General features: G+C 46.8%; 1 long non-coding RNA gene across 2 annotated transcripts; it reads right to left on the bottom strand.

Moving 5' to 3' along the window:
* Window positions 1-749: 749 nt before the first annotated feature.
* On the bottom strand, window positions 750-25,922 carry LOC119240212 (uncharacterized). 2 transcript variants are annotated; one of them, XR_008551263.1, is made up of 7 exons: window positions 25,779-25,922; window positions 24,522-24,752; window positions 21,818-21,923; window positions 6,078-6,200; window positions 5,847-5,975; window positions 5,415-5,565; window positions 750-968 (listed from the first exon to the last, which is right to left on the bottom strand). It is a non-coding gene; the product is annotated as an uncharacterized LOC119240212 (long non-coding RNA). The 2 variants fall into 2 exon arrangements; XR_005124110.2 differs by lacking the exon at window positions 24,522-24,752.
* Between the last annotated feature and the right edge of the window lie 1,518 nt (window positions 25,923-27,440).

Here is a 27,440-nt window from a genome sequence, read left to right as displayed (position 1 = left end):
AAGAATCCAGCGCACGCACAGGCAGGCATGAACGATTTGCCCGTCGTCCAAGCACTCACTGCACACTCCCTTGTGTACACACTGACATTGAAAAAGATTTATTGATGACCCCCAGAGGGACATCATTTGTGTTGATTTTTGGAGGAGGTCTTGTCAAGAGGGGAATGTGTGGTTCTGGCTCGGGAATCGTGCCGTGACCCAGACTCAACTCTGCTGGACTCCAAGCCCGCTCTTTCCTCTTCTGGACCGAATGTTGCCTCAGCTCTCAGGTGGTTCTGCGTTCTGTGGACTTTAAGGCCAAAGCTCCACAAAGATGGAACCTTACAAATAAGAACTATGGGCCTCTCTGGTGGCGCAGGGGTTAAAGACAGTGCTATCGGGCTATCACCGGCCACTGCAGTTGAGCTCAATTCCTAGCCGGCCAGGGAGCAACCCACGTGGCACAGCAGACCTCTCTGTTTTCCCGCTGCTCCCCTCAGCAGTGGATTTCAGTAAATCAGCCTGTTTTGCTCCCCACTCTGTCTCTGGCAAATCACCTCACCACCCTACACCTCTGGCCTACACCCCAGTTCTTGTATGCATAAACAAATAAATCTTCAAAAAAAAAATAAAATAAAGACTGTGATAACTAGGGAGAGCCCAGGACAGGGGCGGCCAACTTTTCCTGTAAACAGTCAGATAGGAAACATTTTCTACTTTGTCACCATCAGGTCTCCATGACAACAGCTCACCTCAGCCACAGATGTCTGTACGTGAATGGGTATGGCTGCCTTCCAATAAAACTTTATTTACAAAACCAGATGGAGGGCCTTATTTGGCCTACAGAGTAGAGTTTGCAGACCTGGCTTTAGTACCACATGTCAGCCTGGCTTCCACCTCCACTAGCTGTATGCCCTCGAAGAATGAGCTGCCTCCCTCAGCTTCTGCTTTCTCTTCTGCAAATGGCATATAATCCCCACCATGGAGCTCTGTGAAGAGGAATGAGAAACATCTGTGAGATTGTCAGTGCCCCTGCTGCATGCAGAGCAAATTGGTGGCTTTGCTCTGGCTGCTGTTGTGTGTGTTTTTGGCTTTTGGTTGCTGGTACCTCCATCAGGTGCAATTAAAAATGCAGCCCAATCTAGGAGCCAGTAGCCCTGGAGAAAAACAAAATGTTCACCAGGGCTGAGTCAGGAAAGGAGATGTTCTCTTTCCAACTGCGCTTTTCGTTAGCTCTGTCTGAAACTGTCTCTAATTCCTAAAGGACTCGGGCCATTTAAGTGGATTTGATTGGTATTAATTATTAAAAACAATTATTTATTAATAAATAAGAATTCTAAGAATGCCTTGCACGACGTGTTCCATGCTTTCTATTTTCTTTTATTTTTGCTTTATTCTTTTCAAAAGGCTTTTAAACTGGGGCACAACGTGTACCAGGAGGCACATGAAGATTCAGGGGGGTGGTGGGAAGGCATCTTCCTAGAGTGTCAACTGTGCCTGATTTGGGGGGAAAACAACATTATTTTTTATTAAAACCAGCTTGAATATATTATGGAGCAGAATATAGAATGTGTGTGGGTTTTTTTTTTTTTTTTTTTTGTCAAGATAAAGTATGAGACTTCAAAGATATTTCAAGTTTGAGATCCACCACTTTGGGCTGTGCCCCAGATGGCTGCGATGTAGGAGAATGATTCTGTCTTTCTGCACAGCCCCTGCAAAGCGTGCAGAGAAGGATTCTTGCAAATTCTGCAGATGAAGAAACTGTACGGGGAAGTTGGATGCCTTGCTCAAAGTCGCCCCAGAACTCGGCTGCAGAAGGAGTCATTAAATCTATGACTGCTGGCTCCCAGACCCCTGATCACGCGTGTGTGCTGAGTGATGTGCCCCATGATGAGGCAGGGATGAGGCACAGACAAGGCAGGGATGAGGCAGGTACCAAGAGCAGGCGTTAAGGGTCAGGGGAGGAAATCCAGTGGAGGTTAAATTAAGGAAGGTCCAGATAGACATAAAACTCTCAACTTCTACGTGCTATGGGCCAGGTAAGTTTGAGTCACACCTAACCCCCACTGCACCCCCATAATGATCAGGTCCTTTCACCTTAGTCTTTACCTCAGTTTCTCCCATGGCTCTCCCCCTAGACTGTAAACTCTGCAGCTCACTGGCTCTTAGTGCAAGCAGGACGCATCTCCCAAAGTATAGATTGTGCTTTCCCACCAGAAAAGGCCCTGCCTGCAAACCTTCCTGGCCCCCATCCTGCAGGGCACAGGGTCCATCTCTGTGCCTCTCCGGGCCCATCAGGAGGATCTGACTCCCAACCTTTGCCTTTTCACCCCATGGAGTATCCTATATTTTCCCACAAAGGCCATGCTGGCCCCCTTTGGCACACCGGGTGTCTTTACTAAGTCAATCCAGAGAGTCCTGTGTCCAAAGCCTGTCCACCATTTGGGCTTGTATGAGCTCAGGAACATCCCTGGCCTCTCCCCTGACAGCCACCACCCCCCAACCTGCAACGCAGAGCAGGACGCCTCACAGACTGCAGGGGAGGGTGGCAGCCCCTGTGGAGAGCTGCCCAGGGTGGATCCTGCAGAGGGGTCTGAAGTTTTGGCTCCCCCTCCACACTCACCCACTCTGGATGAGCCCAGGCCCCAACAGACCTTCACCTATAACAGATTGGAACCCTGGAAAGAGCTGCAACGGGGTGTCTCAGGGACGGGGGGTGGGGATAGAGAGCCCCTGGTCAGTGTGCTTTGGTCGCTCAGGCTGGGTGGGTTTTAACACAGGCCTCCAAATAAAACACATATCGGGACCCTGACCCAATTTCTGGCTCCATGCCCTCCGCTGCCGGCTCTTAGCAGCACCCCTGATATCCCGCCCGGCGTCGGAGGGGATCTATTTATAGCAGGCATCATTAACTCTCCACCGGCAGTCCCCGGAGCCTCACCTGATCCCCGCTCCTCCCGCAGAAGTTGACTTCAGAGGGTTTTCTGAGAGTTCTTTGTAATATTAGTTAACATGTACAGGAAAGCCCCAAGGTCATGTTCCGCGCTTGGCACCCTTCACTTCAGATTTGAGAAATCCCCTAAAACTCTCATTAGCGAAGGCTGCCTCACACCCATGAAACTTTAAAAATATCTGGCTAATCAGCCACTTTGCACACCTCCACGCGGGCAGAGCGCGCCTCGGCTTTCCTCCGCACCCCTTCTCCTGGCATCGCATTCCTGCAGACGAGAGCTGTCAAAATCTGACTTCCCCTGGTATTTAAAATAAAATGAAGGGCGCTTCTCATCTGAAACCAGCATTACCACTTAAAGAGAAACTGGGCGAGCAGCAGACCGTAGAGCGGGGAGGTGGCATTCCGGAAGACCCTCCTTGTTCTGGTTCCTTTGGGGCGCCAGAAGGAATGGCTGGGATTTAAAGCAATATGAACCAGAATAACATGAAGACGAAATCGCCACTGATGAAGTGGCTGCCACATGCCATGCTCCAAGAAAACTGCTCAATCACATTATCCCCGAGTTCAGGAAGAACCTGGAAAGTAAAGCCCAGCTGACCTCAGGAGACTGAGGCCGAAGGCTGCACGGGCATTTTCAGACCAAAGAGACAGCAGTGGCCCAGCCTGGATTCTCCCCTGGCTCTAAAAATCCCTGTTCCTGCAGATTTTTCGAATCCATTTAAGCACCAAAGCTGTCTGGGGACAGGTGCTGTTGCCCAGCCTCCACCTCAGGGAGTGCGCAGAGATCTCCACACAATACCACCCCATCCGCAGGTGAAAACAAGGTTCCAGCTTCTGAGCAGGGAGAACAGAGAAAGGCAGGTCATGGATAGGAGGAAGCTTGCTGGGTTGGGCCAAAGAAGGGACTTGAGGAAATCATCAGGTATGGAACTGAGCCAGGAGAAAGAAGTACGTGCTGTCACGCAGCCAAGGAACAAAGCAGCAGCAGTTGATCCATTCTGGATTTCCTGCCAAGAGGCACGTGACCGGGAAGGAGACATGACCCAGAAAGATGGCTGTAGGATGGAGATGACTGGCCATTTAGTGTAGAAATACAAGGAACCTCCATCTAAAGAGCCCATCATCACAATGAAGTAGACATGGTGCTAGGGTTGCAGAGGACGTAAGACACTGGCTTGCTCCTTAAAGAGCACATAGTGGGTCAAAGGATGGACTTGTAGGCAGACAGCATGGCTGGGGTGGTGAGCACTGTGCTCCACATATATGCAAGAGGACAAGGAGTGTACAGAGGAGGTGCCTCTAACCCAGTAAAGGCAAGTCAAGAAAGGCTTCCTGGAGGCGGTGATGTCTGAGCTGCTGCTTGTTCTAGTTAGGCTGTGAGAACAAAGAGGGACAGACACCAAGTCCTCCCCACAAGATGGCTGAAAAGAGACTTTTACAAATTTCTAACCTCATTCAAAATTAACTTGGGTACTGAGATAAGAGGAACAAACACTGTGTTTGGGGAAGAGAAGGTAGCAGAAGTGACTCAGTGGATCCATGGGGGAGGAAAGTGAGATAAAGTCGAGTAATTCACATACTGCAATTGTAATAATGACCCAACCACATGGATGCCAGGACTCAGAAGAGGGTAAAGGCTGGAAAGAGCAGTCAGCAAAGTGGAGGAGGTGCAAAGTGGGGGCAGACTAGATTTTATGTCGGTAGATATGTGTAGAGCAGCACACAGTGTAGTCACTGAGATGTGGGTGAGCGTAACTGAACCAATCCTGCTCCTTGTCTATGGAGCCCCCTAGGCAGGGCTGGTTGATGAAGGGTCAGTGCAATGCACAATCAGTCCGTGCATCCCAAGTTGTCCTTCTTGAGCAGTGATGCAGGGGTCAGGGATTCCTTGAGCACAGAAGATGCTACAGATAGTCTACACACTAATCTACATGGGCATGATCTAAATCATCTAAATCTAGGCAAGCATGCTTGCATTTGATCAAAACCATCTTCCTCTTCCTATTTGGTTGTTTAAGCTTCCAGTGTGTCTGTTTATTCCACCACGACCTTTGGGGGTGAACTCCCATCAACTGTATTTACTCTAAATGGCAGCAGTGTGATGAAGGAACTCCAGTCTACCATACTGATGAGAACAGAAGACGTGTATTTAGATGACTATCACCTTCCTTTTAATAGATTTCTCAGCGTGCTCTGAGCCACATGTAGAAAATGCAGAGCAGGATCTTAACCAGAGGCACCTAGAACCCTTGGAACCCTCTGAAAATTTTTATTGTATTTTGGGTACATGTAGATGTGTGCATTTCCCCCATGGCGAATGAATCCATTGCTATAAACACCTGTGTGTGCACACATGCACACACACACACACACACACTCACACACACACGGATTTAGGTAGTTGAGACTGAGTAAAGCTTTTGATGTTGGAAGCCTGACATCTGTACATTAGCTCCTGTCCAAAATAAATTATTTTCTCTACCTTCATGTCTTTATGGCCTCTTGGCTAAACCAGGTTTATTCTTCCAATTCCTTTCAGATAAGCAGGATCTGATAAGTGATGGTGAAGGTGAGCCAGCGTCACCATTGTGCCACGTGAGGCCATCCCCCAACGGATGCGTTGGATAACGGCCCTAGAAAAGATATGCACAGAGAGGCCTGGTTAGCCAGAGTTTGGCAGGGTGACCTGAGGGAGCTGTTTCAGTGGAGCAAACCGGATGAAGTGGACATGAATTAAAATGCAAAAGGTTTGATTTGCATTGGCTTGAACAGACAGGGGCTTTTATGTGCGTCTGGTACCGTGTCCATGCGGATGTCGATGGCAACCACACCGCATTTGCCATTTGCCCACTGGGTGTTTGTAAAAAATGGAGTCATTCCCATCCTGCAAACAGCCCACAGATATATTAAATACCTCATTTCGTGATGGACATCTGGACTCCGAACCTGCCAGGAGCGCCTGGGCGCACAGCTTTGTGATGGAGAAAGGCCCCGTCAAACGTGGAAGTCGGCACGTGCGCCTACGTGGCAGGTGCGGCCTCATCTGCAAAGCAGGGCACACACATTCGCTGTGATTTCAGCTGTGCCCGAGCTGCTGTCCACATTCACCACACTCAGATGTGGGCAGAAGCCACCAGGTTCATACCAGTGGCATCTGCCAACGTCCTGATTCCCTGATTCTCCCACTCTGGCCAGTTGATGGTGGCACCTACGAGGTGAGACTCCTGGGCGGGTAGGAATAGCTGGCAGGCTCCTGTAAGTTAGGATTCTGTGGGGAGGAAAAGAAAACACGGGGTTGGCTAAACATGCTGAAACAGCGTGGGATGAAGGAACACTCTGTTATGGGGTGAGAGCGAGCGTCATCTCCCCACCAAGTAGATGATGAAGTCCGGGGTCAGGTGTGCTCAGGATGATTCACACCAACTCGCCCAGGTCTGGAATTTGCTTCTTGTCCTTCACCTTTTGTGCTGAGCAGCTCCTGGAAGCGTCTGCCGGTGAAGGCTGCGAGCGTTTCAGTGTGCCACCTCGTGGCCAGAGAGATGACAGCGCACACTCCTGATTGTCCAAGCTGGGGTCTCTAAGTAGGCTGTTCACGACTCGGTGTACTCCTGCGCTCCCACACCAGCGTTGGCTTCCAAAGTTTCCATTCAAATAGAAATGTTTACCAAAGGAAAAAGAAAGGCAGCAAGCAGGGAGGCCTGTAAGACCCGATGACTTGATCGCATGCTATTTCCCAAAGCGGAAAAGGAAAAGGAGGCATGGTGTTTTGAGGGCACATGCAAAGATCGTATCTAGGTATGCACGTGTGTGTGCACACTGAGTCTCTGCAAAAAAACGGAGTCATTCAAAGACAGCTCTCTGGCCAGCATGCATCAAAAGCTCCAGAGGCAAAGACCTTGCAATTGCAAGTAAGTTTCTGTCTTTCCTTCCATGTCAATACATTTTACTTGTCCTGCACCAATGACCCAGCAGGCTAAGCTCAGGAGAAGAAAGATTGTGAGTACCTACTGTGTGCCTGGAACTGTGCTAGCAAGGTGCATATACGTCACTCATTTATACACTTGTAACCCCGATTACTAGGGACTCTACTACGTCAGAGCCCAAGGTGGACCCAAGAGCAGAAATCTCTCTGTAACTCACATTTCTCAAACTCTCTCTGCAGAAGGGCTTGCATTCGAGAACATTTTATGCACCCACAGTGCAAGGCTTTTATTTTTAAAAAATAGTTCTAGGAAAATAAAACAAAATGTACAATATGCCAGTCCAAACTTACCGAATTATTTTGTCATTAGATTTAATAACATGTTTCGATGTTAGCGTTAACATATAGAATCACTACACCCAATTCCTCTCAGTGTTCTAAGTGCTTACTCTCACTCTCCACGTTAGCTACAGAGAAGCCACAGGCAGAGACTGGATTCGGTCTGCAGATAGCACACTGAATAGAGCTGATCCACACAGTCCTCACCAAGCAACAACCCGTTTCTGAACATCTTCCATGATGGGAACTAACTACCTCGCAGGCAGCTGAACCCACTGTTGAGCTCTAATGAGCAGAGACCACAATCTGTGGCTCTGGATGGTCCCCCACACTCAAGTGTGCACTGTCCACCAGAAGGCCAGTTTTCAGGAGAAACTGCAGAGCAGCAATAATGGAAGGCTTCACCCCATTGACGGGCTTCTCTGCCCCCAAATCCCTGAGTCTTCCAGAAGAGGAGGAAAGAGAAAGCCAATAGTTCAGGATGCTAATATGGCTTAGCTGTGTCTGCAGTGCACAAGGACATCTTGGAATTCAAAGGCACGCAGCTGGGAGTTCCCCCCTCTCTGGCTTAATCCCCGTCCTCTTGGTGGAAAGGGACAGGTGGGTGGCTGCTGATGACACGCGGGCATGCAGAAGGGTTCTCTCATTTTCTTGCATAAACTTGAAGGCCATCACTCTAAGTTCCTGCTCCCTGTGGCTGAGCAGTTATGGGAAGACCCATGGATTCAAGTTCAAGTTTAAAGAAGGAGGTGGAGGGCCTGCCTAGGATTCAGGCTGAAGCCAGAAGCTCCAAGACAGCTCTCTGGCAAGGCTCCACGGAGGTTCTCAGCCCTCAACAACGCTAGTAGCAAAGTCTTACCTGGATCCTCAGGCACTCTGCCTCTTGCCTACAGCGCAACGCTCTTTCCTCAACAAACATCCTGGGCCTTAGTTCCTTCCTTGGGGTGTTGGGGGAGGAATTAAAACAATTTACTTCACAGAGTGGCCATGAAAATTAAGTGAGTTGCTCTTAACCTTGATTTTGATAGATTTCCACTGGCTCATAACTTCCCAGGGACTTGGAGAAGGTGTGTGATTGGAAAAGGCCTGGATGTTTCTGGAAATCCTCATCAATACCACAAAAGACACTTATCCCCCCTGAGAGAATTTAAAAGGTTGGAGTCTGGTGTGAACAGCGAGAAGCAGAAAGGGAGGCCGACCTTCCCGGCCCCACAGGTGTGCCTCCTGTCTGTCTCCCTGCTGACTGACACTGTCATGGCTGATGGTCGCTTGGCCTTCTGGTGTCAAAAGTAAAGACAAAGCTCCACCCAGCTGTCTATGTGACGTTTCCACCAGCCAAGACACCCAAGGAGCGTCCATTTGTGATTTCCTAAGCATGACCCCTCTTTCTGCAGTTGATGCTGTTCTTTGGGGAATTCAGTCTGGAATCTTCGGTCTTCCTGTTCAATTTGATCTTGATTTGGCCCACTGCTTCCAAATATAATTAGTATTGACTAGAGATGTCATCTATTGCAGTGTTTTACACACATCATGTTTTTGTTTTGTTTTGTTTTGTTACCATAAAACTCTTTCTTATGTTAAATCCAAGATGTTATAGAGGTGACGGGGGAAAAATAGGAAGGGGCAGGATCTGGTCCACTTGCCTTGTGCAGAACCACTGAAAGTACTTGATAAAATCCCTAGAAGAAAAATTGTGATGGTGCTTCTTTGAGTCTGTAATTTACCAGTGGAGAAACTGAGGCCAAGGGAGCGGAGGAGAGTTGTCCAGAATGATGCAGCTAATTAATAGAGTGCCTGGGTTTCTTTCCTCCCCGCTAGGAAAATGGAAATGGGAATTTCATCTTTCCCTGGGCCAGACTCTTAAATGTCAGGATCTATCAGCTTTGGAGATTTTTCTATGAACTTGGGGTCATAGGTTGAGCCTTTAATCAAATAATAGAGTTGATCCCTTGCAGGTCAAGTGGATCCCATAAAGTGTGCTCACACATCATTAACCACCTGCCCAATCTTGGGTGTGTGCGCTGCTGCTCATCTCAGTGGGATGTGGCTGGAGAGAAAGGGCTTGGGTTGGGACGTCAGTGCAGGGTGTGGAGCGTATATTCTTGGGTATTTATTTCTTATTTGTTAAGGTCTTCTGACTCTAGAAACACCCCCACATTGCCGAACCCCAAACTGAGACTCCGAGCTGAGTTCCCAGGTCCCTGTGGAAATCTTGCTCCTCGTGTTTCCTGGAACACAGCAGAAAAGTTGTCTGGAGACAGGAGTAACCTTGCCAGCCACAGCTAGGGACCCCCAGAGGCCACCGGGTCATGGGAACTCAGGGCAAGGAAGCAGACACCCCTGCTGCCAACCTGTCCAAAGTGTGGAAGGACAGGAAGGAAGACGCAAGCTGGAGGGTTTGTCCTTCGCAGAGAGCTGGAGCTACCAAGCATTACCCATCATCGGGGTCTTTGTTTTTCTCAAAAAAAAATAATGGTTCTCTGCCCACGCTCCACCCAGCTGTCTACAATGATAAATGATGGGCCTTTCTTTACATTTCCTTTCTGCTCAGCATGAGGACCGGCCAGTGTGGATATGTGCTCGACGCGGATAAATGGCTCTGGCAAGCCCTCCAGATTGTCCACGTGGCAACAGATGGCCCAGCTCAGAGCTTTTGTTGTGCTAATGTGGGAACTTGCTGCTACCTGAAGCAGTTATCATTTCACAAACAATGATGCTGCCATCGTGCTGTGGATAAATTGTCCTTTATACTTTGCAGGGACCACCGTGGGTGTTGACAGCTTCATGATGGTAAGAAGTGAACCCCCAGTCACTCAGCTGCGGTGGCAGCCAGAGAGGAAAACTTGGTGGGATGGAGAGAGCATGTGTGGAGGCGGGAGCTGGCAGATGTCTGCATGCCACCTGGGTGCCTGGGCACCTACCCTGAGCCAGGGCCCATGAGGACAGACATTGCCACTTCACCAAAGGGTCAAAAGTAAAGGCAAAGTGTCCCCTTGGGATCTTCACTTGTACATTTTATTCCCTTGGCAGAAACTATAACAACGATAGACGGGGAGAGAGGAAGACTTTTGCAGGTACCTACTATGTCCAAAGTGCTGTAATAACATTCTTATTTAATTAATGTTGCTGCTACCTGTCACAGGAGGAGGAGCTAACTTAGTGACGGGCTTCTTAAATGCCAGGCACTCTGCTAAACCCTTTACATGAGTGACCTGGTTACAGGAAACTTTGGGAGGAACTGGGCAGGGGTGTGCTCATAAACCGGGCTCCGAAGCCTTGGTAGTGTTTGCCCATTTCTATGGTTTAAATCTTTGCACGGTTATCAATTTCAGACTACCAACAACTGAACAACCTGCTCGTATAAATCCTGAATATTTAACAATCAGCCTCCATGAGCCAGAGCAAGCCAATTCTAGCACATTGCTGGAACAGAGGTACAAAAATCCTCTTTGCCCAAGATCATACCATGATGAAGGAACAGAGCAAGGATGTCCACCCAAGGACACCTCTGTCCCTGGAAAGACAAGGTCCACCAAGCATCACCAAATCCGTAAGTCCACTGGCCCCTTCAATCCACACACCTCTGAGAAGCAGACACTGCAGGAGACCTGGGTCTTTCAGGAGAGCCAGGAACCTGCCCTTGCCATGCACTCCTGGGTGGTGAGACAGTTCACACCCGGCTAGTGTGGATCCACAGCCAGGGTTCTGGCCCACAGCCCTTTGCTTCTGGTGCCAGCCAATAACAAAGCTCAAAGCTGGAATGAACATTTTTCACATCTTAGTTTTTCCTTGGGTGGAGAATCCTCAGAAACCAAGATGACAAGTACACCGAAGAAATCCACATCTATGGGTGGAATCTCAGACACAGGTAATCACAGGTGACATTGGGAGAGCAGCTTACTGGGTTCCTCAAATCATAACTCAGGAGTCATATAGAGGGACAGCAGCCCACTTGGTTAGAAATTACTTGAGGTGGAGCTGTTGATGTTACTCAGATTCTTGAAAGGACTTCAGCAGAAGGCAAAGAACATTTCCAATAGATAGTATCAATAAAATATCTGTCTCCTCCCTAAAAAATTCCAGAAACTCCTATGAAGTCACTAGTACCAGAAGATGAGCTGCTAGGGTCCACCCACAGCCCCTCCGAATGTGGGGCCTCCTCTGTGAGCAGGGATCAGGACATCAAAATCCGTGCAGGTGAGTCCAGGCCCATTAAAGACCATTGCAAATGACCTGTCTCTGTTTCTGAATCAAAATGAGATCCTGTGGCTTACCTGGTAAATGCCAAATGAGTGAATGAATGAATGAATGAATGAATAAAGAGGATATCATTAACAGAAGTCAAAAAGTAGACCAGAAACTGAACTACTGGATGCATCGGTATAGAAACGCATCTTCTAATTTTATAAGGACCTTTTGGGGAGAAGGAAGAGTGATTTTCAATTGAGTTTATAATGAAAACATTATTTTGCTTATGCTAATGCAATTATGTTTATACTGAAACGACACAAATTGCTTTCCACCATGTAAAACCAAACTGCTATTTAATATATGTTTGATTCTCTATAATCCGTCTCTACCAAGGGCATTTTGAACGGAGAGTCCTCTTTAGATACGCCTTTAAATGCATCAAAAATGCCTGTCGATGGAGTGTTAGATCTGGAAGGGCTACTCCAATCCCCAAATTCTGATTATCTGAATCTTGTTTAATTCTCTGAGGGGAGGAAAAGATCTCCCCAAATATCAGGCTCACGGTTTGGGCTGGTTTCATTCGTTTTGCTTTTTCTCTCCATCCCATTCTCTATCGCACAGGGTGCATTCTCCAAACATCAACTCTGCAACAGAAATACTGACCATCCCCCAGCCTCCGTGTGCTGAATTCCTGTTACAGTGACTCTGCAGTGAGGGGAAGGGTCAGGGGAGGGATGGAGCCCCACGCAGACAGTTCCAGATGATGGGGACACACACATCAGCCACTATCAGAGGGCAGCAGGCTGAATGGCTGGCTGGTGAGTGATTGCAGTGGTCACCAGGCCTTCTTTCTGTAACATCCTTCCCGAGTAGGTGATAAATCTCAGAAACCAGAGGGAACACAATCAGGCTTCTCTCCTCTGGCTCATTATGTCCCCCTACATCATTTAGAAAAGTACAGGTCGGAATCTATCTGTTTGTTTGCTTGGTCGTCTGGGTCGTGGATGTTTCCTTCAATGCCATGCCACATTTTCTGCTGCATGTTCCGTCTTCACGCTGAGCATATGCTCAAAAGAAGATGGAAACCATGAGACACGTCCTACATTTGTTCTCTCGGCCAGTGACTATGTGGACATCCAGTAGGTCGTGTATAGTTCTTGCTGGCAACGGAAGCATGAGGGAATGGGACCAACATCTGTTAGGAACCTACTGTGTGCCCAAATCTGTACATTGTTCTTCAAAAACTAGAGCATGGCATGGGGGTGGGGCACATCTACAGGGCTTGGCACAGTGCCTGGTCCAGATCCCAGCTCCTCGCCTTGCAGTTGGGACCTTGGGAAAATGATTTGATATTTTCACCTATAAATGGCCATCATACTCATCTCTACCTCATAGGATATTTTTCAGTGGGATGAAATTCACACAACATGCAATCAACCACTTTTAAGTAAAATCAAGTGGTAGTTACTACATTCAGAATGGTGCACATCCAGCACCTCTATCTAATTCCAAAACATGTAGTCACTCCCAATAAAAACCCTGAACCCATTAAACAATCACTCCCTATTTTCCCTGCCCTAGCCCCTGGTAATCACCAGTTGACTTCCTCCCTCTATGGATTTACCAAGGCTGGACAATTTTCCTATAAATGGAATAGCACAATAGATGACTTTTAGGTTTTAGCTCCTTTCACTTAGCTACAAAATGTTTTTGAGAGTCACACACAATGCAGCACACATCAGTAATCTGTTCCCTTTTTACGGCTGAGTAATATTCCATTAGATGGATAAACTACATTTTGTTAAACTCTTCACCCATTAATGGATATTTGAGCTTTTCCATCTTTCATTTGTGTGCATTTGAATACGTTTTAATTATCTTGGCTATATACAATCAATTCTCATTATTTCTCACTCATTATATAGTCTATAAGGCCACAGCAAATACTGAATTGGCAAAACTAAACCCCCATCCTAGGGGAAATATATATATATATATATATAAAACAGATCATAATCTAAGATCCTATGATCAATCTCTCCTGGAAGATTCTATTTTCTTTATTTTATAAAAGGGAAAACAAGGTTCAGAAGTGCTAAGTGATGTGGTCAAGGCAACCCACTAGCACCACAGAGCTGGCCCTAGAACTGGAGCTTCTTGCTCAGCACATGCTATCCCCAAGTTTTCATCCTCCCACCCACCCGATGGGAAAAACCAAACAAGACTCTGGTGGGCCTCAGGCTAGAGCTGGGACTATTCCCACAGGAAGCTCAAAAGCTCTGCCACTATGCATGTCTGCACAAATCACCCCCAAACTGGAGTTAGAAAAAAAAATTGACAAATAGGCAAATTTGTCAATACAGAATCCATGCATAATACAAATTAGCTGTACCTCAGAGTGGAATTCTGGGTCAGATGGTAGAATCCACTGCTCTCCATGACAACTGTACCCATTAACAACCCCCTAGGATTTTTGTGACAGGTAAATGCACTAGTATTTGTAGGGCATGCAGGAGAAAGAGGACTATCTGTTGTTAATTAAATAGGCAACACCTCCCAGGGCTGGCGGCCATCCTGGTAGAAAAGTTCAGAGAGAAGGGAAAGGGAGGGCAACAGGGACCTAACACAAAAGGGAAGACGGGAAACCCTCTCCCAGTGCAAAAACTACACCCGCCAGAGGGGCCTCTTCATCTGTTTTCCCATTTCTACCCACCCACTCGACATCTACGCAAGAATGGAACCTACCGTCTGTTTAAAAACTCATCATTTGCTCTGCGGTGCGCCAATGCCAGTTCACGGGAACTCAGAGAAGAAACACAAAGGTACTATGAGTCACCTGTAATCCCACACTAGACTTTCTGTGGCCCTTCCCTTCTCTGTTTTATGCAATTAAAATCATCCTAGGTGTGCAATTGTATAGCCTGTCGTTTCCACTTAAGATTCTATTTGCATATAATTCCGTGTCACTTGAAGTCTCCCAAGTCCCGACTTCCAAATGCCAGCTGGCGTCTCCCCCTTCTTTGAGGATTCTGGATCTCACTTCCAAATTTCAGTTATTGTAGACAGCGCGATCAGAGAAATCTTTGCACACGAAGACGCACATAAACCAATGATTATTCCCAACAGCCTGATCGAAAAGGCATTGCTGAATCAAAGGTATATTTTTGATACATTTACGTAACATGTCTTCCTCAGGGGACTCTTTTCTTCTGAATTTTTTGTAAAGTTTTTCATTTTACCTCATTTCATCTAGACCCGGCTTTTTCCCACCAGCTTTATTTTGGTTTGCCATCCCATATCCACCAGCGACATTATTTGATCAATGCCTCCCTTCCTGACTGGAATATCAACTCCACAGGGGTAAGAACTGAGCCCACTCATTTTTATGGTTTTATGATTTATCAGTTTATGACTTCCTCAGCGCTACATCCTATAGAGTCTGGCACTCGGCTAGTGCTCCGGGAAATCAAAAGGGGTGAGTGGATAAATGTCCCCATGGATTTTGATCCACTTCCACTCCCACGATGGGTGTATGGAAATATATGTTGATAAGCCACAGTCTCGCCAACGTGGCTTCCAAACAGCAGGAATTGTGATTAGGAAAGTAAAGTTTTCATTTTAATCGATGAAAAGTACAATCCTGTTCCTTTATTTGGTGTTTTTTTCATTGCTAGGAACATTAAAATTTTTCCTAGTCTTGTTTATTGTTTTACTTCGTGTTCTTTGTCTAATTTACTGACATAAAATCAGTCCACTTTTTCTGAGTGTCTCTATATTGAGCCCACGCTCCTGCTTATGCCTGTATCTGCCTTTAATAAAGTTCTCTTTTTAGGCTCCCCTGAGAGTATAAACTACAAGCACACGCTGCCAGCACAGGGGAACACACCAACCTCTTTTCAGTTCTCAGATACCCGTCATGTGCTTGAGCTCAAAGGGCACATCTGGGGTGTCCAATAATCCCCAAGTGTAGACTCTTGGGGGATCACGGGCAAAGAAAGTTGGAGAAGCAAGCAACAGGGCGCTTCTTGCTGTTCAATTTGAACTGAGTTCAAGTCCAGCTGCCCTATGGCATGTCCTGTGCCTTAGACCTTTCTTCATTTGTAAAACGCAGAATGGGGCCTCCCTGGTGGCGTGAGGGGTTAAGATACAACCTATGAGGCTGTCCGCAACTTCTGCAGCACGAGTTCCATCCCGGGCCAGGGGCTACCCACATGGCACAGCAGACCTCTCCTCTCTCCCCACTGCTCCCCTCAGCAGTGGATTTCAGTGGATCTACCTGTTCTGCTCCCCAGTCTGTCTCTGGTGAGTCCTCTCACCCCCCACACACACACCCCTCTGGCCTGTACCCCAGTTCGCGTATTCATAAATAAATAAATCTTTAAAAAATGCAGAGTGATAATAACCTCATAGATTATTCTGAGGATGAAATGAAATAAGATAGGAAAAGGAAGAGGGGGTGAGAGAAGGGAGGGCAGGCGGGAGGGGAGGGGGAGAGAAGAGGGAAGCAGGGCGCAGGCAGGGGCTGGGGGTGCCCCCTCCCCTTGCTGGCGGGCGCACATCCGTGCGGGCTGGGGTGGCTTGCTCACACCCAGGACAGCCTATAATCCATCACTCGTGTCTTCCTTCCCAAGTTGTTACGAGGAGTTTCCACAGCCTCGGCTCGCTGCTGGAAGCTGATGGAAGAACTCTCCTTATCACCAATATTAGAACTTGTAGAAAATCGATAAGAGGGCATAACATCCTTCACCATCATACTTGGAAATACGGCCTAACTAGAAGCTGCGGGAACCTCCTGTGCCGGCGGCTGCGCCCACGCGAGGACCAGCCGGGCCGTCCAGGGCGAGCTCATGGGGACCTGGCGCTTCCTCCCTGATCCCAAGGGGAACCCATGTCTGCCCCCCGCCGCCCCAGCTGGAAGCTGACCGTGCTGGGGGAGAAGGACCCCATATGCCTGCGACAACGTGTTTTGCTTTTCCTTTCTTCTTAAGTAACCCGCCGTGAGGACAGTCCTCTTAATGGCAGCAGAAGGCCTGGCAGTGCCGAGACTTTTATAAATGACATTTGTCCAATAGTCTGATTTACTGAGCATGATTGAAAACAACAATCAGCCACAAGTGATACCCAAGAAGAAGGAAAAAAACGCAACAACAAAAGCATTAAGAAACGAGACAGCTTTCCAAGGCCATGAAAACTTATCCAAAAGGAAATATATCACTCAAATATTTACAAAATTGCCGGTGCAATTCAGCCTCCTCAGTAGCAACGATTTTTATGTCCTAAAGAGAGTTTGTATCTAGAGGTAATTGTGTTCTGCAGCAGTTCGCAAGCCCGGGCATTTACGCTGGCAATTCCAGATTTATAGGAATAGAAAAAATTTCCGTGCATGATATACTGTACAAATTGTATGTAATAACCACAATAAAAAATTTCATTAGGCCTGCTATCACCAACCACCAATTCCCTGGGGAGAATTTATGTGCAAACTTCAGTTCCTTTTACCATCTGGGATGTTCTTGGAAGATGGTAGCCCCGGGTTCCTCGGGAGAGACAAGGGGGCAGAGATAGCTTCTCTTCCTCTTGCCTTTGGGACAAACACTCTGGGAAAAGAAGGCTTTTGCGTCTGGGGCCACAGAAATCCGCAGGAGGCGGGCAGTGGGTCTGTGAAGAGCCCCCACCCACCCCAAGATCGCTTTAGCAGCTGTCCTTAAATTTTTAGGCTCTCCAATCTGCACATCGAGTCCTGTTGCGTATTTTATGCAGCCCATCACGGAGACATGGATGCAGATTTCCATAGTTATAGGAGAGGAGGCAGAAATGGAAAAGACAAATTGGGTCATCTTAGAGTTTGCAGCTGTGAAATCCATTTCCAAATTGCAGCCTTGCAGGCCCGGGAGGCTTCCCCGGGCCTGCAGGGATGGAATCACGGTGTCGCCCGGGAGTGGTGAGGCCTGGCAGCGCTGCTGGGCGGGGGCACACGCCTCATCCAAAGTCTGCTTTATGGCCGGAACTTCTGTGCACGCAGTACAAGCAGCGATGACCTGGATCCCGCCTGGGTGAGGGGCTCGGAAATGCCCCCTTCCATCACTCTGCAGAAGGCGAGTCCCTCTCCAAGGAGAAAGCCCCCTCCCGTGCCCTCTGCAGGGGCAGGGGCGCCCTGTGGATTTGCACACACTTGGGAGCAGCGCAGACCTGTGCTCTGCCTACCTAATGGGACGGGGCTCTGCGTGCATCTCAGAGCTCTCCTTGGGGGCCCCAAGAGCAGGGAGAAGACAGGAAGGAGGGTGGTGAGAACTGGGGGCTTTGGAAAGCATTTGTGTTACCAGATAGTTGCCTTAACCCAATTTGCTCAGGTCCACTCCTGGTGCCAGTTCCTAGCTCCCCACTTTTTAGCACAGGACCTCATTTCGCCCCAAGGACCCTATGTGGTAGAGAAAATGGATCCACTTCAAAAATCAGGGGCTTTGGGGCCTCCCTGGTGGTGCAAGGGTTAAGAGGCAACCTATGAAGCAATCCACAGCCAGTGCAGCACGAGTTCAATTCCTGGCCAGCCAGGGAGCAACCCACATGGCACTGCAGACCTCTCCTGGCCCGCCCGCTGCTCCCGTCAGCAGCGGATTTCAGTCAATCTGCCTGTTCTGTTCCCCACTCTGTCTCTGGTGAATCCTCTCACCCCCCACACCTCTGGCCTGTACCCCAGCTCTTGTATGCATAAATAAATAAATCTTTAAAAAAAAAAATCCAGGGCTAAAAGACCTGCCTGGAAGGTGAGTGTCTACACTGCACACCAAGCTGGAGGGTAGGAAAGAGACCGGGCAGCAACTCCAAAGCCTAATGGTTAAGATGCTTCCAGACATATGCCAACTAAAATTAGAAATCGCGGGTGATTATTTATAGTTTCTATTTACACAGCACGACTCCAAGCCAGGGACTATCTCGGGAACATTGCATCCATTTTCAGTCTTAATCCTCACGCCTCCATGGTGTGGTTCTTATCTCCATTTTACAAATGACTAAACTAAGACTGGGCACACTTATCAAAGGTCATGGAGCCAGAAAGGCAGGGACAGAGGCTGGTTGAAGGATCCGCTCCTGTCCCAACACCTCCGGGCTGAGTTACATGCCAGCTGTACAAAGTGTTCCCATTTTGATTGATCAAAGAGATTTCCAACCAGCATCTCCTTTTAAGGAGAGCTGAGATGGGAGACACAAATTCCTCAGTGTTGGATCGAGGAACACAGGGGAAGAGAAGTTAGCGAAGGTGGAAGGCGCTGGCATCCTGTCTGAGCACTGCTGTGTGACATTATGCAAGTCACTTAACTTCTCTGTATTTGACTTTGTCAGAGGGAAACAGCAAAAGCTTCCACCTGGGACTGTAACCTGATGTTATTGTACTTTTTTTTTTTTTTTATCATGGCACGAGGAGAACAAATTGTCTTTTCTTCAGAAAGCTACTAATGATGATGAATCAAGAGCCTCCTGGCTTCTGGAAAGGAGACTAGTATCTATAGATGCAGCCTGAGCAGAAAATTGCATTTCCACAAGAACCCAGGAATGGGACAACTGGGTGCAGAGAAGCAGAGGCCAATGCGGTTTTGTCAAAAGCTCAACCAAATAGGAGGTTTATGGCCCAGGGTCTGGGTACACTCAGTGTGTAATGAGAAGACTTTCTGCCATGCCAAACTGGGTTCACTTCTGCAACCAGTAACTTAGCACCTAGTGCCTGCAAGAGTCAGGGTTTGACACTATAAGGAAAAGAAAAGCAAATGAGACACTGCCTCCCCAATGGAATGGGGCCCCGATGCTGGCGAGGGGGACAAACATATGCAGGATCCTCAAAGCCCAAGGCAGCCTGAACCTGATCCAGGGAAGTCTAGGAGATGGCCGGTGTGCAATCCAGGGGCTCTGGGGCACAGACGAGGGTAAGTGGACTAGAGAGCATGACTCAGACATAAAGATGGAAATGTGTCTTGGCCCAAACCCTGAAAGACACGCAGGCCAAGTTGAGAAAATGTGACTTTGTTCTGTAGATGAATATGGTTGAAGAGCTGAGGTGTTTCATCCAGTGTGTTTAGAAAGAATGTTAGTTCAGAATTTCCAATTGCAAATGACAAGAAATTTAACAAAAATGTTTTCAAAGGCAAGTCACCAGAAAGCACTGATGTTCTGAATCAGAACACTTAAATAATGTCATCAGGAATCTGTGCCTCTCCATATTTCAGCTCCTGCTTCTTTGGAGAGGTTTTCATCTCAGAGGGCAGCTTCCCAAGTGCTGATAAATGCAGCCATTGATACCTCCGGACTATGTCTTACCTGCCAAATGAATTTCTCAGTGTAAAGAGAGGGCTTCTTCCTTAACAGAGAATTGATTCTCATTTCCCTGGCTTGGATCATTTGACTGTTTTTAAACTAGTAATTGAAGAGGAGCAAAGAAGGTTTTGTTTGGCCAAGACGGGGCTAAGTAATTACCTCTAAATGGAGAGGGATAGGTAGTCAGTGGAGCAGGGCTTGCTTCTATTAAAGGAGAATAAATAAAAGGAAGTGTATGAGTTAGGCTGGATGGGTTATGCTGCTGTAACAAATAATCCCCAAACCTCAGAAGCTTAACAGAGCAAAAGTTTATCTCTCATCACGGGCAAATGAAGACAGCATGTTCATGCTGTGGGTGGGGTTAGATGACCCTGCTCTGCACCACTCAAGCTGAATGAGAAAAGCACCTTCAAAGACTGCTGAACGAGAAGGAACGGATGGTGAATTTCACACATGCTGCTAACAACTCTTACTTGGAACCCTCACATATCAGTTCCACTTAATTTCTCCCACAGCAAATCATATGGCTAGATCTAACTCCATGCTGAGAAAAGTGCACCCTCCATGTCCCTGGAATGGAGAAATACTGGAAATATCTGGATGAAAATCACTCAAATACCTAACACGGGCAAATGAAGACAGCACAAGTCCACTGCAAGAAGATAACAGGTTTCTTATGTTCACGGCAGCATCATTCACAGTAATCAGGACACAGAATCGACCCGAATGCCCATCTGTGGGTGACTGGAGGAAGAAGGTGTGGCTATATACACTCAATGGAATACTATTCAGCTATTTAAAATGATGAAATCGCACCTTTTGTGACAACACAGATGGTATGTGAAGTGATTGTGCTAGGTGAAATAAGTCAGGGAGTGAAAGACAATCGTGGATGGTTTCATTCGTATATGGATAATAAATAACCAAAGAAAACAAACTGGCAAAACACAACATAAATAACTCTTAGAGTCTGGCACAAGATGGTGGTTCCTGGGGGGGAAGAGGCAGATGGTCCAAGAGTGAGAGCTCGTGGGACAGGGCCAAAGCACCGGAACCTTGGTGGTGGGTGAGTGACACGGGATACACACTGAGAGGGAAGCCATAGTCCCCAAATTATGCAGCTAGAGAGAGGGAGGGAGGGAGGGAGAGAGAAAAAGGGATTGTATTGATTTAAATCATTCTTCATTGAGCTAATACTGCCTTTGATTGTATGAGATTATTTATAATGTAGGAATTCATCAGGTTATTAGAATTTTTGGCAACCTTTATTTCAGGGACATAAGAATGCTATGGCAGTAATTCATTGTTCAAGAATCAATTAACTAGGAAAATAATAATAATAATAGCAAGAATGATGGCTTATTTCTCTGTCTTAAAAATAAAAATAAGAAATCATTCGATTTGTTTTGAAAAGTTTCTGCTCTCCCCTCCAACCAAGACTACTCTAAGTAAAGCAGTTTCTGCCACTCTTTACCCAACCAACTGTAGTCCAAGGGGGAAAGCTGACCTTGAAGATTATGAAATTCAACCACGTAACACACTGTAATAGACAATGCGACTGTCTTGCCCTAACCTGCTCATGAGCCTATTATCGTGGAATGCATACACAGTATGGTAACTTCGGAAACAATGCTCATCTCGGCTCAATTTCTTGTGGGGAATTAATACTTGTCCAATCACCCTTTTGTAGTTCAAGTGTCCTGGGGTCTTCACCACTTCCTATCAGACCAGTTTCACTTATTGTCATTAGTCTTGCTACTTCTTGTCAGGGTCCATGTTGCTGCCCATCAAGGCAGACAGTTTCCTGCCAGATTCCCGCTGCTTCCTCCGTATTGCACACCAAGTTTTAACAAGACCCATTGAAAAATTACAAAATGGCACCCCATCCTTATCACGCTTCACTGCCATCTGTTGGAAATTTCTGTACTAACTATACAATTCTATGATGACCTTGGGGTGAATTGGGACCCCAGAGTCGAGTTACACTTCACTGTTCACCCACAAGCATGTAAGCCTGAGGCTACCTGGACCTACCTCTGGCGGAATGGGAAGGTGGTCCCACCAGGAGGATGCTGTACTCACCACCATGACCCCATCAGGTACCCTAACTCCACCATCCAATTTACCTTCCAGGATGGAACTTGGACTTCAAATCCAGTTGACCTGCGGTGTTTCTTCTGAGAGATCAGCCCCCGCTCAGATGGCAGTTCCCCTGTCCTGTGACAGTTCCCGCTGTGAATGAATGAATGATTTAGTGAATGAATGCCAGAATAAGTGAGTCCCGCTGAGCTGGTATGTAGTGTGTGTGCATCTGAGAGATGATTAGGCAGAACTGGGGCACACCAGTTTCAAAACTCCACAAACATTTCAGCTTCATTTCTTGGTGGGCCAACATTCTGGTCTTTTCAATCTCCACTTCCATTTTACCTTTGATTTCTTAACTTGTTTTCTTAAGGTTCCAGCCTTTCCACTGAACTCCTGAGCCCACTAAAGACAGCCTGGGTCATTACTGGCTGGACCTGAGCTGGTGGCTGAATGCTGCCCCTCCCTGGCACCAGTCAGTACTGCAGTTCCCCCAACATGCTGATGTTGCCTTAACCCTATAAGTGATAACATTTTACCCTTGGGAGAAAAGAGAGCCCAGGGGAACCTAGTGTGAGCACCAGTAAATTCAAGGTGAGGATTTGAGCACCATAGTTGGAAGGACAGGTCAGTTCTCTCCACCCCACGGCCTGGATTGTGCAGAAGAAATAAAACCAATTAAACTAACACCATTGAGGGCTTTCTCTTTCTTTAACTGACATATACCATGAGGTTAATTCCAGGAGTACAGCATAGCAATTAGATATTCATATATATTGCAAAATGATCACATGGTAAGTCTACTATCCATCACCATAAAAAGTCACAAAATATGTTTTCTCTTGTGATGAGAACTTTGAAGAGCTATTCTCTTAGAAACTTTCAAATATGCAATACGGTGTTATCAACTATAGTCTCCATGCTGTAGATGACATCGCCAGGACATCATTTTATAACTGAAGCTTGTGTCTTTTGACCCCCTTGTGTTCTGCAGCAGTTCGCCTTTGCCCATTTTGCCCATTTTGACCCCACTCCATCTGCCTTCCTCTGGCAACCACCATTCTGTTCTCTGGACCCACTGAGTCCTGATTCTTTGTAAATTACTTCAGCTCTCAACAAGCCTGTGAGGTACAGTCGCTGTTCCCATTTTACAGAGAAGAAAATGGCCAAAGAGGTTGAATGAGTTACTGGAGTTTGTAAATGGGCAGTGCCAAGTCTTAAACCTAGAATGTTCTGACCCAAATCCTCGTCTGTTAACCTGTAGTGATATAAGGCTTGAGGACTAACTTAAACAGGATCTGAAATCCCGTAGCACCTCCAGCATACTCATTTCTCCCTTTTTGTTGCAAACAGGATAAAACTGGAAAAGGTCTATTGTTCTAATACAGAGTTGCTAAAATGTTGCATCCTCTTTGCAAAGATAAGTTGTACATTTGCACATAAAGATATCATATGAAAAATAAAGTTAAGGGAAGCCCTGTAAATCCTGATGAAGGACGCAGTGTTTGGAAATCTTGCTTCCTTCTTTGCAGTCTTTTTAAAGGCTGAATAATGTTCCATTATATAGACACCACATTTCCATTATATAGACACCATCCATTTATCATTAATGGACATTTAGCTTGTTTCCATATCTTGGCTGTTGTGGATAGTGCTGCAATGAATGTGGGAGTGCAGATATCTCTTCACTATTCTGATTTTAATTCCTTTGAATATTCAGAATGGGATTGCTGGGCCTGGAAGACATTATACTAAGTGCAATAAGCCAGATACAGAAGGGCAATATGGCATGCTCTCACATACAAGTAGAATCTAAAATAGTCCATTTCCTAGAAGCAGAGAGTGCAGGGGAAGACGTTGGTCAAAGGGTCCAAGGTTTCAGTTATGCAAATTGCAGAAGTTCTGGAAATCTGATGTATAGAATGGTGAATCGGGGTCACGATGATACTGTTCTGTACACTTGAAATCTGCTAAGAGGGCAGACTGTGAGTGTACGCATGTATGCAACACACACACAGTTTTGTGAGGTGATGGATGTTAATGACCCTGATTCTGTGATTGTTGTACAGTGTGTACACATATCAAGGCATCGAGCTGCACACCTGAAATATACACAATCGGAAAAAAAGAAAGCCAGGCTGCTTGTTTATTCTTTTATATTTAACTTTCTATTTCTTTCTTTTAGAGAAGGAAAGGACTCACCCTTTGCTTCCTAAATAAGGTGGAGAAAAGTTGCGATTGAGTGTTAGCATGAGGTGGCACTTTCTGCCCCAAAAAAGATAATCAGTGGGATAAAAACACCCTCACTCTGACTAAAGAGATTCTAGGTTGTTCCAACAGGGCTTTCACTCTGGATAAATTCCGTGCTATACATCCAACACCAAGTAAGCCATGCCGGATCCAAGGTAGGGACTGCTTAGACTCTCACGGACTATTCTTTCCCCCAGAGAGGCAAAATCAATCTTCAGTGCTCAGGCATGTTTCTGGTGGGGAATGAGGAAAGTTAGACCCACCTTGTGCTGAATAAATCTACATATAATCAAGTCCCCAAATTGGCAAGCATCCCTAATGACAATAGACCCTTAAACAGCTAGACTCTTTAAGCTAAAAGTGCTATCTATGTTCAAGGTATTTAGCAAATAACTCTTTCTAAGAAACGTGGAGTCTTTGGCCATTTTATTCTAAGCTCTTAGGAGTTGGCTCTGGAACGGAAAGGGAAAATGAAGTAGAAAAACTTGCAAAACTCACCGTCTGAAAACCTGCGTTTGATTTCTGTCTTTGGCATTTGCTAAATGAATGTCCCTGGGACAGTGATTTGGCCACTCCCTGTTGAAGATTTGGCATTGGAGGGCATGTTACTGGGCATCTCAGCATCCTTGAGCCAGCTGATTGCTGGTTCTGGTTGAGACAGTCCAACTCCAGCCTTTAATATCCAGAAACTTTGCCTTGAACTTTCCTGTCTCTATCTTTTATCAGGAGCTGTGAGGAATGATTGGTAGATGATTCATAGCCTGTACGCACCAGGGGGAGCCTTCCTGGCCCTTGCTCACTCAGGGTCCACTTCTCATCATAAACAGTCTAATATAAAAATGCAGCTAGAAAATTAAAGAGAAAATCACCGTCCTTTGGTCTTTTGTTTTCAGATCCTCTCAAATATGGAACCAGATTTTCATGCATAAAGCAAGATTCGGACATTCTAACAAAGTCCTAACATTTCAAAGAAGTTGTCAAAGGGATGTCTGGTCTGATAGGGCTGGCGTTTATATTTGATTGCTTGCTTATTGTTTGTTTATAGAAAGACACTCTTAAAACTATCCTATCTCTGAGCTGCTTGAGTCACTTCCAGCCTTTTCCTGTCTGTCAGGAGAGGCAAAGTCTTGATTCTTCTCTACCTATCAAAACCAAAAGTTGGAGGCCTTCTACCATTCGATTTCTATAAATAACTCTGCTATAACTCTTTAAAAATCCCCCCTTCTATGTTGTACTAGCAAGGAGAAGGAGGAGAGAAAGGAAAGGTTGAGGAAAAACATCCCTAGCGTTTACCACTTGTTTCCAAAGGGACCCTGTAGGATAAATGAATTAACCACGCTAATTACTCCACTAGCCTCTGTGGCTATCACCTGAGGCCTTGATCATGATAATGCAGAAGGCGCTTGGGAGTGTGAACACCTGAAGCAGGGGTGGGCATATGTAAGTGTGCACACCTGAGCCTAGAGGCCAGCGCTGTAACAATGGCCACCAGAAGACAAGCGGAGTGACTATAGAGGAGGTGAGGCCGGGAGATGCCGTGACAGACAGACTGTCAGAGAGATCCCAGAGAAAGAGCACAGAGATCCACAGAGGACTGGCATGCCGGTTGCCTCCCAAGCCTCCCGGCTCCCCCGCCTCTCCAGCCTGCAGGTTTGCCACACACACCCCATGGGACCACTGCACCCCAGTTACTCTATTTGGACATAATCCTCTTTCAAACAACTGTCTTAACACAACAGCTTAATGTTTCCTTACATCACATTTCAGCAGTTTCTGAAGGGCCCTCTCTCAGGTGACTCTCCTCCACGTGGTAACTCGGGGAGCCAGGATCTTTCCACATTTGGTTCTCAGCCCTCTAGGTCCTTAGTGGTCTAAATAAAATGGAGGCACATGGAATGGAAGAAGCATCACTTCTGCCCTCCTTTCATTGGTCATAATTCAGTCACATGATCCCACCTGACTGCAAAGGACACTGGGAAATGTAGTCCTGCTGTGTGTCCAAGAGGAAACATGAAATGTTTGGTGGACAATAGATAGACTCTGCCACCTTCCTTTTGGACTAGGGCATGGAGCTTCCTCGTTGAGGCCATTCCCGTCATTCCGTACCAGTTTGTCTCTGACTATATGAACACAAGAGAAGCTCACTCTATGACTTATACAGTCAAGATGGTCCTGGAGCAATTTCCACATCAGAACACACTTAGCCTATAGTGCTGCTCATCTTTCAGTTCTTCCGCCACACTAGACTCAGAGCTTTTGTATCTGTCATTCTTTCAATGTCCTCTCCCTCCTGGCTCCACATCCTTCAGGTCCCAGCTACTGCACCACCTTCTCGGAGCAGCCAAGCATGGCCATGACATCTAGTGAGGCCCATTTGCCACCAGTTTTGCTTTGGGCAGCAATCACATGATCTCTGAGCTCCCTTTGATCAAACTAGCCCATTTATTTCTGAATTATATAGTGATGTTTTATTTCAGATTTTACTTTTAAAAAATTGTGTGTGATTGGGTAGAGGGAGAGGGAAAAAATCAGGTTCAGGTAAACACTTCTTGATTATCATCAGAATCAGCTGGGGAACCCTTTAAAACTCTAAATCTCCAGCAGCATCCCAAACCTCTGGGATGAGAATGCCAGAGCCCTCCCAGGGAAGGTTTATTTTTTTGTAAATCCCTCTAGGTTGCCTCCAGATTGCCCCCGCCCCCAGGGCTTGAGTTTGGGAAACATCCTACTGAGATAACCACTAAGACATTATCTCCCATAACTAGAGTTATCTCTGAAGTCCCTTCTCAGGCAGAGGCTCCAGCATTCAAAACTACCCACACGGAAGAGTACCCCGGTACTGCAGGGAGGCCACCTCCATTCTGATGATCTGGAAAATGAATTTATCTTTGGGATTTCTCCCTGGATTTCTCAGGGCTCTTTAATATAGGGACACTTCCAGCTGACAATATTAGAAACTCGGATGAAACTGACATAAACAACACAGAAATATGTTGCTTCCTGTGATGGAAAGTGCCGAGGTTGAAGAGGGTGGCAGGTCAGCAGTCAGCTGGGCCCTAGACCCGGATCCTTTCTGTGTCTCTGCTTCCCCCTCATCAGTGTCCCCCTCAGCACAGGCTGGCGGAAGGATGGCTGAGCAAGCCCAGCATCCCACTCTGATGGGGCCACTCCCTGTGCTTCTCTCTTAGGGGACAGGAAGACTTAGGTCCCCCCAGCAAGCATACTTCCCAACATCTGGCTTTCCCTAGAGCGACCATTCAGAAAGGGGCAGAGATACCCTAAACCACTCAGATCCACCCCAGAGCAAAAGGGGGGTTATTCCGCATGTGCAGAGGGGAGGGTCGGTGCCCAGACAAAACTGGGTCCTGGAAGGAATAGAGAAAGGGGTTGGATGTTGTCCACCAGACTGAGCTAAAA

Source organism: Talpa occidentalis, unplaced genomic scaffold, assembly GCF_014898055.3.
Source record: "Talpa occidentalis isolate TD23 unplaced genomic scaffold, MPIMG_talOcc4v2.1 talOcc4.12, whole genome shotgun sequence".
Lineage (NCBI taxonomy): Eukaryota > Metazoa > Chordata > Mammalia > Eulipotyphla > Talpidae > Talpa > Talpa occidentalis.
The sequence above is the reverse complement of the archived record's forward strand: the minus strand, read 5'-3'. Positions and strand labels throughout refer to the sequence as shown.